At 39.3% G+C, this 20,225-nt stretch overlaps 1 protein-coding gene and 1 long non-coding RNA gene across 6 annotated transcripts in view; both read right to left on the bottom strand.

Moving 5' to 3' along the window:
- The window catches only part of atp11b (ATPase phospholipid transporting 11B), a 201,424-nt gene that overhangs the window by 124,163 nt on the left and 57,036 nt on the right, over positions 1 to 20,225 (bottom strand). The window lies entirely within an intron of this gene.
- Positions 17,390 to 18,570, bottom strand: LOC109195144 (uncharacterized). Its single transcript, XR_002056830.2, has 3 exons — positions 18,492 to 18,570; positions 17,795 to 18,089; positions 17,390 to 17,502 (listed from the first exon to the last, which is right to left on the bottom strand). It is a non-coding gene; the product is annotated as an uncharacterized LOC109195144 (long non-coding RNA).

Below are 20,225 nucleotides of genomic sequence, written 5' to 3'. Positions count from 1 at the left end.
GGAGCAACAGGACGGTCAGATGTGGCTGATTTGACTACAGAGTAGGACGGATTGTAGAGTAGCAAACATTGTCGGAAAAGACGTTTTCAACACAGCAGGTTACCTGGGTGTAATGTTTTTCTGCTAAAAAGAAACATGGTCTGAGTCCTACCTAACTATATAAAGAGTAACTGAAGGTTAAATGCAGCTAACATGTCCTGTTTTAAGCCAGACACTCACACCTCCGCTCCGCTGTGTCTCAGCCATCATCGCTCTGGCTGAAGCACCCCCAAAAATGCGCCAATATCGCCCCTGCTTCCAGCGCAAATGAGGACGTCTGATTTTGGAAGTAAAAGTCTCCGCCTGATTGCTACCATCAAAAAGAATCGTACTTCAACAGCTCCTGGATGAGGTCTTCTGCTGCTCTCCTCGGTATCTGTTCACAGTTTATTGTGAAGCCGTTGAGAGAAGAGTGAGGCTGCGTCCAGCCCGGATAGATTGGAAAACGGCGTTCTCTTCTGAAAACATTCCATGTCCACACTAGCTGTCCTCGCTACCTAGCCTGACCTGTCTCCCCAATGTGATGTTTGTGTATTGTATGTACGGTCGGCAAGGTCTGTCATCTCAGTTCTGGGCAAAAGACCTGCAACTGACAAATAAAGGCTATCATCTCATCTCGAAAACTTCAGATTTTAAGATGTTTTCATGCAGTGTGTGATTTTGTGACACTTTATAGCGTCACAAATGTATGTGACAATGTATGTGACACTTCATACATTGTATACATTCTACCACAGGAAAAGTTGCCTCCATTTTTAATAGTTTTTATTCATATTTTGTAATAATTTATTCTTTTTGGGGAGTGTTTTTTAATGGTCTGATCCTAGAATTGCCCCTGGCTGGGAGTAAATAAAATACAGACGCATCTGGAGATCATCCAATGAAGTCCTATTCTAAAGGCTGATCTGAGGAGCATTCCTCACACACACCTTAATAGCGTAAGGGGGACGGGCGCCGGGTGTAGCCCTTTGGCACCCCTGCTCAGTAGGCTTCCACTACTCTCTGTCTCTATTATTCACCCTGGGGTTGTTCAGTAGCAAGCGGTGCTTATGATTGTGCCAGAGCACATTTTGAACAACACCATGGGAATTTCAGATTTTACACAGGTGGTTGGATGTTACACTCTGGATATGGAAGGAAGGTGAGGATTATTAACCCTCTGTGGTCCACCGACACACTGCACCTCCAAATCACATGACTATTTTAAGCTAACATAGCAACAAGCTGCAGTCTCTATTTCAGCCCACATTGAAAGTTCAGACTTCAAAGTTTTTAAATTTTAATTACAGGCCAGTAAATCTAGAGTTATGATAATAAATATACGCCACGCTTTTTACTAAATACTGTCGTCACGTTTTTGTGTGTGTGGTTTAAGCGTTTTCTAAGGAAAGCGCGAAAACAGTAAAGAAAGGAAAAAAAGCCACCTCTTTCCTATCGGTGGAAAAATGCACCATGTCGACCAATTTAAAAAAAAAAGTCAACACGTGGGATTTGGTTCTTTAGGAAGAGAGAAAAGTTTTGGGAGTGACGGTAACGGCAGCGAGACAGAGCGAGCCAGTGAGAATGAGAGAGAGAGAGAGAGTTTTTAGATGTGGGAGATTTGTGACGTTTAGTGTGGAGTGTATACTTAGTGTGTTGTGTTGTCTTGTGTAGTCGTTTTGTTTTGTGTGTCAGTGAGGGCACTAATCAATGTCACAAAGGCACATTTGCAACGTAAACACTGTCACTAAGTAGAAAACCAGCGGAGTGATACACCTCCTGTTGTCAGGCCTGCAGGTTTATCCCTGTGCTGTTCTCCTCTGTCTTTTGGTGTAGGGCTGTGCGATATGACCAAAATCTCATATCCCGATATTAAGACATCTATCGTCCGATAACAATATAAATCACAAATTGTAACATTTTCTGTAAATTCTGTGAATGTCGGGCAGCTCGACTTGCGTGAAGTGTTTCCAGCTGGACGTCGCGTACCTGGAGTCGAGTGTTTTGACTGATGCATGAAACGATACATTTTTAGACATAGGTTGTAACGGCCGCCGTTTTCTTTGTGAGTATTTAGTACACGGCGTGCTGCGGGGAAAAGCCTGTTCTAACGTTTGAGTCTAAGGTTTATTTTTTAGCACCTGACGGCTCTTTTTTTGCTTCTCATCCGTAAATACTCTGCATCTTTCACGTGATTCAGTTTATTTTGAAAAGTCTCAACAGGATCTTGAGCTTTATTGTGAAAGGTTTATGTGGAAAATAAACAAGCGGACACGAGGTGGTTTTACCGTCGTTGTTGCTAACGACAACACATAAAAACAACCGCTTTTCCGTCCGTAGTAGGGGTAACGATATAACGATATAAATTTGGCCAACGATAGAGATTTTGGCTGTGTCCCAATTTAGGGTCTGCACGCTTGAAGTACGCATTTCAAGTGCGATTACGTCACCGCCACGCGACGACGGCTGTCCCAATTCAAAGTGTACTTCAAATGCATACTCCAAATGCGCCGTCGATTTCCCCAAATATCAAGCGTGGTCCGGTGCACGCTTCGTGGTCCCATATATCCCACAATCCATAGCGCGGCGGTGGGTGTGGATAATTTTGCCGCAAAATACGGCAGAAGGGAGCGGCCGAAGAGTGAACTGTCAAAAGTAAGTACTGAATATGATGTCACTTATTTATGTGCAAATGTTTAAGAACATTAAAACATTACTGTTGGCCACATGTCGGCAAAGTTATGTGACATTAGTGATGTTTGTACTTTCAGCGTTTACTTGGTTTTAAAGCCTTTAAAATATAATAATACAATAGTCGACCTTAATCTTACAGAGAATGTGATGATTTTGTGGATAATTAAAGTCAGTCATATATCCACAAACACAACAAGCTGAAAGTCAGTGATGCTGCTCGGTTTGCAGTCCTGAATATGACGGCACAAGCAGGATTCACTGCACTGTTAACGTTAGCTATGTTATATTGCTGCCTCTGTTCGGTGGTGTCGAGCCAAACGGACTTTAACGTGTGTTTGAACGAGCTGACGGTTCACTCGTTAAGCTGAAAGAAAGATGCTTTAATCACAGGAGTCACACATGTGTCCACTGGACCATCTGGAACTCTTCTTGTTTAGCACTCGTAATAACACAAACACTAAATCCTCCTTCTCTTGTGCTGTTTTGTAGCAGTGTGTACACCTGAGACTGTCACCTGTCTGTCTGTCCTGCACTCTCTCTCTGTTTCTTTCTCTCTGATTGTGGAATAAAAGTATGAACATGTGTTTATAAGTTACACTTGTGTTTGAATCCTGCAGCTTATCACACATTTGATTTCCATGTGTGACAACTGCAAGTGTCCAGAGTGAGGACAGACTGAGGGACCCACTGCTGCACATCATCTGTGAGGCTTTGCACCCCTGATGATCCACCAGGACAAACTCAGCAGTGTGTGAGGAAGAGGAGGAGGAAGAGCCAGCAGCAGCTGACAGATGGAGAGAATAGACAGACTGTTCCCTGTTTGTGAAGGACTGCTAGGAAAGTTTAACATAACTAATTGTCTGTCCTGAATCAGTCTTATTAGGTAATGTTCAAATAATGTTATCATCCCAGTGTTTTCAGTGTGGGAGAAAGTACTCAGGGCCTTCAAGTTACACACTATGAAAGGCAGCAACAAGTTTAATATTCAGAAACCTAAAGTATGTATCAGCAGCAGAATGGAGCTAAAAATAAATGTTTGTTTCAGTTCTATGAAGCTTTGAGTATTTTGGATTAGTAGCACTGCTGTGTTTGTTGCATCATATTGCTGTAATTGTTTATATGCTTTATATATTCTGAGGTAAGTTGATCTATAGTGTTACATCATATTCTATAAGGATGTTATGTGTTTGTATACTTTCTGCCCAGTTTGACCCATTTAGCAGAAGTCAGCCTGTTTAAGGCTCTGATATCTATTCTGTGTGACTTAAAGCAGTTATGACATGCTCTGATTTTCTCACCCAATAAAGGAATATTTCATATATCAGTCTGATTCTATCAGAAACAGTTATCACAGCTCGTACATTTTCTTTTTACACATATATATAAGCATTGAGCCAAATTTAGTAATGCCAACATATTGAAAGAACAATGTTTGTCTCTTATATATAATACATCTGTATATACACTGTCAGAGATACTTGTCTTTGAGTGAAAATTTAAGGTGATAGGAAATATAAATAACTGCAACTTGCATCTTTGACCCAGAGTTCAAGCTCATATATATATATATATATATATATATATATATATATATATATATATATATACATATATATATATAATCTGACAATACATATAATATTGTCCATATTATATTAACATTACCACAGTGAGATGACTTTAGTCTCATGAATAACATTAGCTAATTATTATTTACTAACTAATCTTGAAATGACTGTTCAGTACAGGAATGAAGCCCAACTATCATGTTTTACAGTCTTGTGGTCTCAACTAATCAAAGTGATGTCATGACAAAAATGAATGACCAACAAAACATTTTTTCTCCTTCATTTCTGTCACACAAAGCTGTATGAAACATTTCTCGCGGTTAGTATCATGGTTGCTAGGCAACCTGAACAGCACGACGAAGGCTAGACCGTCCCATTTCACAAGCCTCTCACTTCCGCACTTCCCGTACTTGTAGTACGCACCGTACGTAGTATGCGTAGTGCGCGTACTTCAAGCGTGCATACCCTGAATTGGGACACAGCCTTTGACTATATCGCTCTATCGCGATAGCGCATGTTGATGATGTCATCAAGCTGTGCCTGTTTTGGTCAAAAGCATCGCAGCGGCTACAACCATTATCATCTGCAAATTATGCCGGGCGACAGTCATAGCAAAGAGATGAAGCACTTTTGAAATAGTGGGAAAGCCAAAAATTGCGCTTCCTCCACTTCCGTAACATTGATTCATTAATGTTGAATTCTCTCGCAGCTGTTCTATTCCCATGTTGTTGCAGTATATTAATAACTAACCTTGTATTGTGGATGAATAATCTCAGTTGTTCTCCTGACTGAAGTTTGGCCCGTGTATAGCATCCTGCTATGCGATTGCATTTGTCCCTGACCACCAGAATCCCTCACGTTAACTTTTATCGAGTGGAAAAAAAAGTTAGCGTTCATCCTCCAGCTTCACTGTGCTAATGTTATGCTAACATAGCTGTGTCGCTAGCAATCACGTAGCACAACATTATATACCTGGTAGTCCAACTTCAGTAACCCTGTAAACGCCACTGCTGCTTAGTTTCCTGTCTTCATTTATGTTGGAAGTGGTACTAGAGCTGTACGTTTTAATTAGTTTCAAAAATTTATCAGTCAGAACATGGTATGTCATGTTTAGGTAGAAACTAGCGAGCTAACTTCCTGTTAACATCTAACTCCGTTAAATTTAATAAATTCTGTTTTCATGGATGCCTGGATGTTAAACTTAATTATTACACCTGGTAGAGCAGCAACGCTGATGATTTTATTAAAGATGAAAGAATTTAGACCGTTTTTGTTTGACTTTGGGACCTGAAGGGGACGGAGTTTTGGACCCAGATTACTCCGCGAAGCTCCTCACTACGGCAGCCGTAATGCTCTGATAATCCATCAAGCAGTGCGGCTTACCAAAGTTGTACTAAAACATTTTTTAACAGATTTCTGCAAGCCAAAATCGGTTCGAGGTCAGTAAGCACAACCAGAAATCATACATAAGGCACGCTCTCGATTTTTGAGAAAATTAAAGGATTTTAAGTGTGCCTTATAGTGTGGAAAATATGTTTTACAGAAGAAAAGAATATATCGTGATATATATCGTTACCGCACGTGCTTCAAATTATATCGCGATATGAATTTTAGGCCATATCGCCCAGCCCTAGTGTGGTTATATTAAATATAAGAGAAAGAGAGAACTTTAGGAAATTAATACAGCCACTACAGTGACCATCAAAATAATGAAAAAAATATTGCCGTAAACAGTTTGTTTTGCGACACCACGAAACAAATGATAGCGTAAAATGAAACGATAGACGTTTTTATATCGTCATCCGATATATATCGTTATATGAACAGCCCTATTTTGGTGGACAAACTTTTCTTTTACTGGCACACATCATTTGTGGGGCATCTTATTGCGACACCTGATTGTTCCCTCATTTTAGTTTTAGTAATATTTTTAGATGGTTGTACAAAATGAAAAAAAAAACGGCAGGTGTATTGGCTGCATTTTTAGATAAATAGTTGTATATGTTTACAAAATGTACAATTTATATTTGCATTTCAAGTTATAAAAATTTACTCAACATGCCTGTGTTTGTTTTACATTAAAAAAAAAATACTACTAGGATTTTAAGTTCTTTGTGTGATTTCAGATCAGTAATAGTAATATTAATAGTAATAGTAGTACTAATGCAGTATGTCAGTGAAAAAAATAACTAAATTCAGTTGAGCTGAAAAGAATGATACCAAACAAGGCAAGGGGAAAAAATAAAATGAAACAATTTGAGGGTGAAATACAAACATAAACTCAAAAGGAGTCAAAAATGGCCTGTTGTATTTCAGACCTCAGTGAGTTAATCCAACAAATCATGAAAAATTAGGTTTCAACTTTTGTTCATGACAGTGCAGATTTCTGACATTTTGTGTAATTTAAGCTGTAACAATTGTAGGAATGTTTAGCTTATTTTAGAGGTTAGATATGTAGGAATGTTTAGTTTGTTTTAGAGTTTAGAAATGTGTTAAGATAGAATGTAGAATTATGGTAGAGACACTGACACTGCCCTGGATATAAATAAAGGCCTGACTGTGTCATGAACTTAGGAGTAGATCTTAGGAGACCCTCCCCCAGTTGAACTGTGAGAGTAAGACAAAGAGGAGTTTATGCTGAGTGGAAATTCCCCAGAGGATACCTGTGTGGGGGTCTCTACATTTAACTTGGTAACTGTGGTCTGGAGGGGAGATGGTATTTATGGCCCCTAGGAAGAGACACACACCCACAGTGTTTTAAGCTGTTACACTCACACATTCACATGCACACTCACTCACGTGCACTCACACATACACACAGGTACGCACATACATTCACTCTCGTGCACACACAGGCACTCACGTGCTCGTGCACATAGACACAGACACAGAGTTTCCAGCACACTGTGGGGGATTTATGATGGGCTCGCCTCTATAAAGCTGAGTGGAACTAACAAAGGGGTGAAGATTGTTTCAGAGGGACACCGGCCTCGTCTTCCCTTCTAGAAGTGCATGCTTAAATGAAGATGAATAAAGATGAATAAAGATTTTGTAAAAATGACTACTGGGTCCGGTGCCATCTCTGAAGGCCCGAGGAATAATAAAGAACCGGGGTAAAACTGATTTCGCAACACAATGTGATTGTTTTCTAACAAAAAACAGTTTGAAACTTAAGTTAGACTTGTGTTTGTAAATGAACCGCCCCATGTTGTGTAGCTTTCTGGATTTTATACTTATTGGGCTACATATTTATTTATTATACAGGCTATACAGTACATAATATCAAAACTCACATGTTTTATGTAACTAAAGTGTGTAATTATGTGGGCTACAGACAATAACTAAGTTATAGACTATATTTATATGAAAAACGTGTATACTTACTGCATTTGAATCATTTTAACCATATGTAACCACCTGCATATGTGTTTGGGGGGGAAAAAAGGCTTTGATTTTGCCACCCCATTTGATTTCTTTGCCACCCTAAGAAAATTTCTCTACATCCGCCCCTGACTCTACAGTCTGTCTAACTCCACTGTATACCAAGCAATCTATTATTCTCAACAGAGATAAACTCAACATAAACTGAACCCACATTAAAGTTAGCTCGGTGCTTACCTTTAGATGAGCCCACAAACCGAGAGTAACTCCGTGATGAAGCTGGAAGTCTTTCCAAACAGAAAACAGATCAGGGAGCAGAGACCCACGTGGTTCACGCTGATCTCAGCTACAATACAGGAGACAAGGGTGTGCAGATCGACGGTAGTGGTATATGTTCCTGTAAGTTTACTACTTAACTCCCGTTTAATGAAAAAGCAGCTCTCTCTGCTCGACTCCTCTCCTGCGCACACACTTTGCTCCGCCCCCTTTTCCCAGCTCTGCTGTGATTTGTGGCTGTGCGGTCACGTGACTCAGCTGCACAACGTAACCACGTGGGTTGTTATTTCAAAATTAGCGCCTATCTCCTTTCCCTAAACTCTTTCCTTGGCCTCGAGGAAAACGTCATCGTGAAAAGGAGAATTGCTAAGGACTCAGGGAAAGAGAGGAGCGGTGCTGAGAATTAGAACAGCCTTTTTTTAGTAGTGCACACAGCTAACTCTCTCTGCTGAATATGTAAAGAATAAAAGTGTTACTGTGTTAGATGCCTGAATGTTGCTCATGGTCTGATGGGAAATAATGTTTTCTATTCTTTAGCACATGGAACAGTCAGCCGTTCACAGAGTTCAGGTTTAAAGGATGAAATCGTTTGTACTGATGCATCTCTCCTCTGGATAAATCTGTTCAATGACAAAAAGACTGAGGTAATGGTTTTTGGTCGCCCTAAATGTGTATTTAGATGCCAGCTGATGATTGTCCCTTAATGTAATCAGAACTGAGCATAAACATAGAGCAGATTGTGCTTGTGCTGTAGCAGCACCAAAACTGTGGAACAATCTGCCTTTAGAGATAAGACAGGCCTCTCCTGTTTGTTTGTTTGTTTGTTTGTTTATTATTATTTGATTCTATGCTGTTTTATCTTGTTTTAAATATAGGGTTTTTTAATTTTTATGTATTTTTATTTATTTATTTATTTATATTATTTATTTATTTTTTACCATTTTGTTTTATTCTTTTGGTCCTGTGTTGGGTATTTTAAAGTGCTTTATGAATAAAGGAGGTTTGGATCGGATTGGATAAAATTAAATACATATTGTTTTCTTAGAATTTACTGTTGTGATCCAGTGTATCTCTTTTTCTCCTCCTTGTTAAGGATCTCTGTGACTACAATAAAATTCCCTCCATCCATCACTGAACTGCACTGAAGTAAAACTTAATCCTAAGGGCTGCAATACACCAAAGGACATCACTAATAAACACTAATTATACAGAACCTTAAGCTCACTTTGATTAGTCAATATAGATTATAATCTTGAGCTCATATTTTGTTCTCTGTTCTTCTTGCACCAACTTTTTTTTCTCCAAGTAAGAATAGTCGTTAAGAACTATCTTCAGTGTAAAGAAGAACAAGAAGTATTGGAAGTGATTGTACAGCCCCCACAGAGCACATCATCAAGTTTGTCCAGGATCACATGAAGAGAGAGAAGGATGTGAGGAAGACTACATCCACAGAAGATCTGTGCTTAGTTCTCCAAAATGTTTAGAACAACCTACCAGCTGAGTTCCTTCAAAAACTGTGTGCAAGTGCACCTAGAAGACTTGATGCTGTTTTGAAGGCAAAGTGTGTTCACACCAAGTATTGATTTGATTTAGAGTTCTCTTTTGTTCATTCACTGCATTTTGTTGATTGAGCTAGCAGGGCTCAAACTAGAACACTGATCAGTCATATTTGTAGGTAATAACCTTCAACTATTAAAATACATTTTGCTAAAGTGACTGTAATTAGAACAAAATACGAGAAAACAGATAACCAATGTTGTGATAACCTTTATCTCTCACCTGGGTTTGTTGGTTTTGTCAAGTCAATTAATACAAAGGAGGACTGGCTTTGTTGAGCTTCCTCGGTTAAAACCCTAACACAGGTACACAGCCTGTATTTTTGTAGGAAAATTACATTCTGGCAACTTAAGCTCACCATCTGCAAACTTAACATGTGAAGTTCAAGATTACAGAAAACAAACTGAAGCAGAATTAAGAGAAACTCTATATTTGTTTCTTTATCAGTACCTGTGAGAAGACTGTTCATACTGTGTTGTTCTCTCTACAAAGGTTTCTACCAGTAAATCTCAGAAAGACACACATTTACACATTTATCATCAGGTCCCGAGCTACTACTAAAGATACTGTTACTGTGGTACGTGCATATCTTTGGAAATAATGAAATAGGTGGCAAAACTGGAGAATTATAATCAGTTAATTAACTAAAAAGATAGAAAACAAGTAGAAAACCAAATTGAAAGGAAATATGTGTCGGTGTGGCCATATTCATCAGCATGAACATCAGACAACTTCAGGTTCTGTCACGACCGGGCAGCCAACACAAGGAAGAGGACTCAGATGCAGACACCACACAGAGGCTCGGAGGAACAGTGTACAACAAGATTTTATTTTGGCAAAATCACTAAATATGAACTAAAGGTGAGAGGCAAATGAATGTACCCTCTGGAATTGCTCAAACCCATACACTAACACACAATGCTACAAACTCAGGGGGACTAAGAAACTGAAAATTAACCCACACTATGGCAAGCAAGAGACTCAGAGTAACAAGATTCAATACTAGAACATTAGTGGGACACTATGAACAAGAGCTGAACTATGAAGTACTAAGCTATATTAGAGCAATCTCAGTAATTCACTCAATAGTCACAAAACATGAAATCATGAGACAAGAGTCAGACTACGTGTGTTGTAGCAGAGTAGTTGGGGTCTGGGATGCGGGTCCTCCCTGCTGCTGCAAAGCCAGGGGCGGTCTGCTTGTCTCCACCCCAGGGAAAAGGGTAACATACACACATCACAATAAAATATCATACGATATAATCACACACACACACACACTTTGAACTACACTGAAGTGTTTTAAGAACCTATGTAGTTATAAGATTATATATTGTGAAGATTTAATAATTAGGATTAATGTGTGACCTTTGACCATGTTGTGACCTATTGTCAGAAGGCAAAGCAAAGGGTTAACCTAAGGGTGTGGCTGTGGGCTGGGCCCTCAGCCAGAGCCCTGCGTGTACCCTGGCCTGTACCTGACCCCTGCAGCTGTGTTTGGGCGTGTGGGAAAGTTACCCAGCAGCAGGGGGCGGGGATACTGGTCCCTGTATATTAGGGGACCAGAGGACACCCCAGCACTTTTCCCCCTCTGCTGTTACTCTCTGTCCGTCTCTGTGTTGCTCTGCTGTCTGTGCTTAAGGCTGTACACCCCGGGGTTTTGCTTTGCTTGCTTTCTGCTTTGTAATTCTCTTGCTAAATGTCTGTATGTATTTTCCTGCTGTTCATATGATTCAGTGTATTAAACTCTGTTCCAAGAATTCTACTCTTTTACAGAGCATCTTTTTGAGTGTCTTGATTTTAATTGGATCTAAAAGGGTTGGATCTCCACATCGTTGGTGGGAAAAGGTTATCAGGATGGCTTCAAAATTTGCGACCACAGGCTCACAAATGACGGCTCACTTGACCGCGGTGTTCACGTTAGCATGACCTTTGCTACGGTGGACTAATAATCAAAAATAAATCTGATGTAACGAGAATGTAAATACAAAGTAGGATTAAATCATTAAATGTCTTCATTCTTCAAAGATCTCCACAGAACAACAAAAATATACAAACTTAACAATCAGACAAACCACCTCAAAATAAGTATTTTAGTACAGAGGAGGCAGCATTCAACTTTTATGGAAGCAAAAAGTGCAGAAATGGGAACACAGACTGATCCGGTGGTTTTCTGGATTTTTCTGTGTGGACGCTTCATCTGATTATTGTTGTGACTTTTTTCTAAGTGATTCATTTTCCCACCTCTACACTCAGTCTTAGGGTTCCTCCACCTGTCACACTCACTTTAACCTCTGATTACTTTTCAGAGTCCTTTTCACTTTGACTTCACTTCTGTACTTCTACTTAACTACAGATGAACTACAGAAGTGTCTGATTATCAGTAATAATCTATAATTTACTGAATAATATGGAGAATATAAAGCAGAAGCTGTGGGATGACTTACTGTAGTCAGGAGTTCAGGAGAATCCTCAGAGTTTCTGCTCCTCATCATGATGGAAAAATGAAAACATGTTGATGCTCTTTGAGCTGGAATCAGTCCAAAGCAGCCGTGAGTGTGAACCAACAGACATCATTATAATAACTCTGACATGAATCCTGATAGAAATCCTGCTCACTGACCTCTCTAACTGTAACTCTGTCACTGACACATCTGCCAACATCTGTTCCTGTAACAGCTCAGAGGAGTTCAGCACTTCCTCTCTGATTATTATCAGAAAAGTCAATATGACCGTGAATGTGGCGCAGCAATAAACAGATTCCAAACCACAAACTCACAGACTTTGAGACTTGCTCACAGATGACTATGAGGTCTGTGTGAAACACATTTTCAGCCTTTTATGGACACGTTTCATAAATCTGCATATTTTTCCCTGTTCAGCAGCGTAAAAATCTGAATTGTTGTCTGAAGGCCAAAAGATGCCAAACAGATTTAGGTTCCCAAGTCAACCATTACAGTATAACGTTCCACTTGAATCACAACAGACAAGACCAGGAGATACAAAAACAAAGTAAGAGAAGTGTTACGACCCGGCTCAAAAGCCGCAGCATAGGCTTCAGAGGGGCTTTTAATTCATTTACGGCTCCTAGAGGAACCTTTGGAGGGAGGAGGTGTTACGCCCCTCTGCAGCCCCTAATCTCCTCAGTGTGTTCAGCTGTTGCTAATTGACCACACCTAGTCAGGTGTGGATAAAAGCTTACCTGAGACAGGCTTTCAGAGAGGCTCATTAGTCCTTGCCTGGGTGATACCAGCTGTTTTAGCCAACTTGCGTTGCATTTTAAGATAAAACCTCTTTTCACTGAAATTCTAGTGTTAGTCTCCTTATTCATGTTGCAGCTTTTGAGCCGGGAGGTAACATAAGGGAGAAAGTTAACAGAAGGAGAGGGAGAGAGAAAAAATAACACAGTAGGCAAACCACAGCAACTACCAACATATGCATAAATAACAGTAAATAATAAATAATAATAAGTGCTCACCGGGCAGCCAAGCAGCCACCAGGAGTGAACCCAACCAGACGGCTGGAGTCCTTCTCCCAGCCTCCAGCCCCAGAATGGAGAACGCTGGTGTGTCAAAACCTCATTCCTCACTCTGCTCGCTCATATGTGGTGTTGATGTGTGCTGTTTTAAATCGCATAAAGTCTGAATATGTGAAATTAACTTAGAGTTATTTGATTGATGTAATTGCAGGAGTGGGAGTTGTTTATTCTAGTTTTCGTGCTCCACGTGTCTCTGATCTTTAATGTTCTCACAAACATTAAAGACCATCATCAGCCAAAATGATGTCACCAACTTTTGAACATAACGATGAAGCTAAAAAAATGTAGTTGTGCACCAGCATTGCAATTCCATTACTTTTTATCATGGCTTACCTTGGTGTGGTTTGCAAAGTGCTTCAGAAAGATGAGGAAATCTGTTTCTTGCACCCATCCTGATTTATTTCCACTACCAATACTTCCTACTGGTCCATCTCTGACACAGTGGTCTGCATAATGTATGTGTGGGAACACAAACAGTGGAGGAATTGTGTTGCCAATGGCATTAACCGCATATACAAAGGTGACCAGTGAACCTCTCTCTGCTGATGTCGTTGCCCCAACTTGTTTAATATAAGTTAAAGTAATAGTGTGGTAAGTTGTAACATCTGCATTATTGTTACAACTAACCCAGACTGTTGCTGTTACAACTGACCCAGACTGCTATAGCCATGAACTAGCTAACATTACAGCCAACGGCTAAAACATTAGCACTAAAGACCTACACAGAGTATATCCCCATAGACATACAAATGTAATAATTTAAGTTTGATGAGTTTAACTGCAAAGCAGATAATGCTATTAGAAATTGAAATAAAGTAGAAAAACTTACTTTTTGGCATATGAATTACTTTTTTTCGTGTTAAATTGTCTGTGTTTGACAAAATGTGCTGATTTTTCACATGTGATAGCAGAACTGAATTGGGCATGCACAGGATGAGTCACCTCATTTGAAACTTAGCCCTGATTGGAGAAATTGGAAGTGTTACAACTGACCCACGTTACAACTATCCCGGTCTCCCCTAGTTTGAAATCCACACTTTTTACACAAAAATGGAGAATCAGGGTTGTCTTCGGCTGACACAGCATCTTGTTGCTATGTTATCTTAAATTGCTCATGTGATTGGTTTACCATGACTACTTCTCTTTCTCAGCCAATCAGCAGCACTGGTGAGATTTTTTCACCCCTTCCAGCTCCCAGTAAGCTGAAGACAGCTTCAACCATCTGTGTGTTGAAAAATAGTAACGTGTCTGCACTGCATTTTCTTCTTAATAATGGTAGCGGTGTTGTAACGATAGAAATAGTAATTAGTTGGATTACTAGTTACTGAAAAAAGTAACGCTGTTACTTTAATGCTGTCATTCCCATCAGACCTCCTCACACTTTGAACTCATTGTTATTCTGAATGTTTCTATTTTCACTTTGTTTCTATTTTTTTCTTCTCTCTGTGGTGATTCTTTGGTTTTCTTAAGTATTTCTGTGTTTACTCCTTGTCTCTATAGTTAATCACTTCCTGTTTTATTTTGAAAGAATCTGTTCTCGTGTTTTTTTCTCACTTTACTTCCTACTCCTGTCTCTCCACACAGATTTTTACCTTCCTGCATTGACTCTGAAGTATCTGCAGCTATAATCAGAGCTGGTTGAATCTCTAAACACCTTGATTACCTCCTTTCAGTCTGACCTGTGTCTGTGTGTCCTGGACTTAGGTGGAAGACCAAAATCCAGACTTAGTTCTGAGCAGGTTTTAAGTATGTTGTGTCCTCACTGGAAAAATGACAACACTCAGAGCCCTAAAAACACAAAGCTGCGTTTAACGTTTACAACAATTTCTGCATTTTATCATTTTAGCCACAGCTTAAGAGTCCACTCATGAAAAGACGACATTTTAACTGATATCAGGATTAACCCTAACCCCTAACTAGTTAAAAATGTCAGAATACATGAGGGAAAGGGAACATGTCAGTGACCTCCAGCTGTAAAACCATTCCTGTTTTGAGGGTTGTCTCATTGTTGTCCCAAACTGTTAAGATGAAACTGGTTAACAACTTCCTCTGATTACTAGCTAGGATAGTGCATCTGAATTGGGAGAAGTGAGATGACAGAATTCAGTTGAATACAATCTGTTGACTTAAAGCATTGTGTCAAGATAAGTAGGAAGACCACGCTATAACGGACAGTTTAAGGAAAAGCTCAACTTTACAAGGAATCTTTTTTTTTGTTTTGTTTTTTGACAGAAAGATGAGAAGTTTGATGTCTGAGCTCTGGGCTTGAGTCACGATGTAGTTTGGTTAGCTTAGCTTAGCATGATGGCTGTAAACAGGGCGAGCAGCTAGCTTGTCTCTGTCCACAGTCAAAGATAAAGAGCAGCTGTACCTGGGCCTCCTTGTTCTGATGGTTGTTTGTCCATAACTGATGTCTTCAGTTCTCACTGCTGAGTAGACCACAGCTGAATCAGTCTCTGTACAATAAACACATTAAAATTACTGCAACAGTGCTGTGATATTATTACACTACAGCAATAGAGACATTTCATTCTGTTCTTTTAAGCTTATTAGAAGCATTAAATGGTGTCTTTTTATAAATAGCAGCAACTTTTCACAGTTTTTATTTTTAATCTTAACACCTCTGCTGCAAAACAGTGAGAACAAAGAAATCAGGATGTTTCTGAGAAAAAGAAGAAGGGCGGCCACAGAGCTGCAGGCTGATGCACTTTTACCGCAGAGCATACATGCATGACCACTGTTATCAGTTACTCTTATCAGCCAAACTCAAACACACTGCAGCAAGAAGCTCCATCAGTGTCAGACTAACTCGAGTCAAAAAGAAGCTGCTGTGTTTTACATGCAGATCAAGTTTAAAAGAATAAAAAGTCACTGATGGATATAAAGGACATTTTATCTGTTCAGTCTCTTCATATGTCTCATGTTAACACGTTACATATCTGTTAATGGAAAATTGTATTTTGTAGTCAGTATAAGCTTTTAATGATATAAGTTTGCATATGAAAGAATACTGCATAATGACCTTTTTATGATTTACACTGTTGTCCATTATAAGACTTGTTTCTGTTTTATAAATTCTTTCTCACGGCGATAATAGCTGAATAAGCTATTATTATTTCACTCCTGCCAGGAAAGAGGACAGCTGGACACTTTTATCTTCACTCCCTTTCTGTATCCAACAATACACATACACACTAACATTCCTCTGTCTATGAACAGACGTATTCATCACTGTATTATTTTTGTATATAAATAAAGACCAGAGCGGTAACAGAGCGCTGATCACAGGGCCCCCACTCTCTGATGTGAGCGCTCTGTGACCGCCCTTGCAAGTCAAATCTGCAGCGTGTGTGTCTTCACTCTCAGACTCTTAGCTGAAGAAGTGTCTTTAGAATAAATCTCTTGACAATATCTTAACTGTGTGTGTACCGACAAACACGCATGTGTGGGCCTCATCTGAGCTCTGACATTTATGGCTCAGTCACAGCACTGCTGAATGTGATGTCATCCAACAACAAACCCCTGCTGTAGAGCTGCAACAAAGTCCTTCTAGAAGCACATCCACCCACTCTGTCTACATGGCTGTGGACACAATTTAAACACTGAGACTTCAAAATGCAGCATCTACAATAGTGTCACTCTGCCTGCATACAACTCTTATTTAGATTTGATGCAATGGTCACAATGGTGACAAGTACAATTTACTGTATCTTTACTGTGATAAGAAGCTGAAACTGTTTCAGAGCTGCTGATTGGCTCTTTGGGCCATTTACCTTCAGGTCATGGGCGAATCACTAAAGTTGTTCAGAGAGAGAAATGTGCACTGATCAAGCAAAGAAACTGAAACATTTCAGACTGAAGAAACTGAACTGTTTCCTAATTCATGTGACTCTGACCTTTGACCTGTTTATTTATTATCTTTACCCAAATAATTGGAGCAGGGCTTGAAATCTTTGGCTTCCATAAGCAGTAAAAACTTTAGATTTGAAGATGTAATCTCTTCAACTCGATGTTGTTTCTTGAATCATTTTTAAGGTCAGCTTTGTTCTTGGTGCTAACAGTGAAGCTGAAGGTCAGATGCTTCGAGAACACTGATGTCCTCCAAGGCTTTAATGTTGTTGCAAAAGTTTAGGATGATCCATAAAAAACAGGTAATATAATGGTAAACACTATAAGTAAACACTTTTATGATTTAAGAATCTAAATTATGACCACAGAATGGAAACAAAATACCACAATGATTAAAAACGAATATGTACAAACCTTCAAGTTTCCTGTGAACACAACGTCTCACCCGCAGAACCAGTAGCACCAGTAGAACCACAACATAGACTGATCCAACAGGTAACAGCACAGAGAGAGGAGTAGAGAGTGATAGAGGAAGAGTGATGGAGGTGGAACCAGGTGGAGGTGTGGATGTAGGTGGAGGTGAGCTGCTCAATGTAGGTGGAGGTGTGGTGGTGTGTTTCTCTAAAATAAAGCAAACACAGTCATTAAGTTCTTGTCACATTGTGAATGTTGAAACCTGCAGAAACACAGACAGGTGAGTGTGTCACCTGTGACAGTGATCCAGCTGTTAGTGAGGGGAGGGGCTGTGTGTCTGTGAGGGTGTGTCTCAGCTGGAGCAGCCACAAAGACAACAGCTGGAGAAACATCTGTCTACCTCTGACATCCACCAGCTCATCCATACAACAAACAAACATCAACAACCAGGAAGCAGCTTCACCTCTGATCACACACACACTCAACTCTACTCACTCACCTGGAGGATCAACAACACTCAGGTAGATGCTGCTGAGATCCCATAAGCGTGTTTCTCTCACATCAGCTCAACACTCGTATGTCATTAATCGTCACATTCTGTCTGTCCTGCAGATCCACCCGGTTCTTAAAAGATGGATGCTGATAAAATGGATCAAAGTGACCATCCCAGTGCAAAATGACAACTTCTGACTGCAGGTAAGCTTTTGTCCACTTTAAAAATTTGATGTTGTTGTTTGGAGCTCGACATGTCAGAGTGACGTCCTGTCCAGACTCAGCTGTGATGAATTTATGGTCTGAAAGAGGAAACAACACAGAGCAGAGAGGTTAAAGGTCAAAGTACAATTATGAACTGAATGATTAACTTTAAGTATTTTATTTATTTCCTTTGAAATTTAAGTTTTTAATCATGTTGGATTTAATGAACCTCTGAACATCCACCAGGTCACCAGTGACCCACTGAGGGGGAATTTTAGCCTCATGCTAAACATGCAAAGAGTCAGAAACTACAAGATGTTAGCTTCTACAGAACAACAACATGTGCTGATAATAAGTGAACATAATATGTGAGAGAAAGCAAGTGTCCACCCAGCCTCGTGTCTCCTTCACACACACAGAGACAAACTGAATCCAGATTAAAATAATCCTCCTGTACTTCTTGTTATCTCACAGAGAAACTCAGTTCAGTTCAATCTCACCTGCAGAGACGAAGACAAGGACAAACAGCAAAGTGCAGCAGAGCAGCGCAGTGCCAGCAGCCATCTCTGTGTCAGTTTTCAGTGTAATTTCAATTATCAATCGATATTTTTTTTTCACTTTGTTGTCACTGTTTGCCTTTTTTAGATGATGTCACATCATCTATGTGACTGTCTTTACGACAGTCCAGTTCAGTTTCCAAATATTGATCCACTGATCCACCTCAACACAGAGACAAACTACAGCATTTCATCCATTTACACACAGCTTCATCAACACTAACTCCACACACTCAGCTTACCAGTGACTGTCAGGTTAACCATGTTACTGATGGGACCCTCTCTGGACTCACACCAGTAAACTCCACTGTCCAGTAGGACAATGTGGTTGATGATGCATAAAATACCGTCTAATCTTCCAAACCCATCTCCACACAGAGTCCTGTTTCCCTTGCTTGTGTTTCTCCTCAGAGTCCATCCAGCAGAGCTGTCGTCCTCCTCACAGCTCAGAGACACAAAGTCTCCTTTAAAGAACTGAGAGCTGCTGGGACTCACAGTCAGACGAGCTGTGAGAGAGATGATTAAAATAAAGAAGACCATGAGAAAAAGCTTTCTCACAAAGAAACCAGCAGAATCTTTGTTGGTGTGTTTCAGATGAGGAGCAGAAAATGATCCAGGAGTTTAGCTCATGCAAAAGATAATCTCCTAAAATCCTGCCCATGTATCATGAAATAACTTTTTAGAGATGCTGCTCTATGATATCATACAGATACTAAAGTCTAAACATGACAGTCTGCATTCTGAGCTTTAACCTCATAGGGATTACTTGTGCATACACTGACCTCATGATATCTATTATAAACATTCATCATTAAAGACAGGAAATTAGGAAACGAACAACGTTTTCTCTCCAAGTTAAACAGAGATTTGCAATCTGTCTGCAGGTAAAAACTTAACAGAAATCGAGCTGTTGGTAGCCATGTGCTCATCGTGTGTCACAGGACCAAGAAAGCCTCGTTAAAAAGCAAACATTGATGGTCACGTTTTATATCACCCTTTAGTCCTCTTATTCTTAATTAGGTTTTTATTGGGATTTAAACATTTAAAACACTTTATGTTTAAGAATCTGTTCCTTTCTGCTGTTATTAAAATCATTAACTAGTATTCAGGGACTAGTCTACAGAAAACACATAACTAACCCCTTCAGCTCTTCCGTCTTTTTTACTGAAAAGTTATAAAGTTTGGTGAAACTCCCAAAACTCTTAATATAAAGACTGGAACACTTTTGCTAAATTGATAGAACTTTATTAATCCCTCAGGTAGGTTCCTCTGGGAAATTCAGTTTCTGGTAGCAGAACACCAACAGAAATTTGCATAGTAGAAATTAGAAAAAAAAAGGCGAAAAAGAGAATATAAATATAAGCATAAATATAGAATATATAGAGAGAGGCTTATTTATATATGCTGCACACACACACATTTATATATATATGTGTGTGTGTGTGTGTGTGTGTGTGTGTGTGTGTGTGTGTGTGTGTGTGTATATATATATATACATACATACATACACATATACACATATACATATATACATATATATAAATAACTTTTATATATGTATATATATATATATATATATGCATATATATGTGTATATATACATATATATACATACATATATATATACACATATATATGCATATATATATATATATATATATATATATATGCATATAT

Source organism: Oreochromis niloticus, linkage group LG17 (genome assembly GCF_001858045.2).
Source record: "Oreochromis niloticus isolate F11D_XX linkage group LG17, O_niloticus_UMD_NMBU, whole genome shotgun sequence".
NCBI lineage: Eukaryota > Metazoa > Chordata > Actinopteri > Cichliformes > Cichlidae > Oreochromis > Oreochromis niloticus.
The sequence above is the reverse complement of the archived record's forward strand: the minus strand, read 5'-3'. Positions and strand labels throughout refer to the sequence as shown.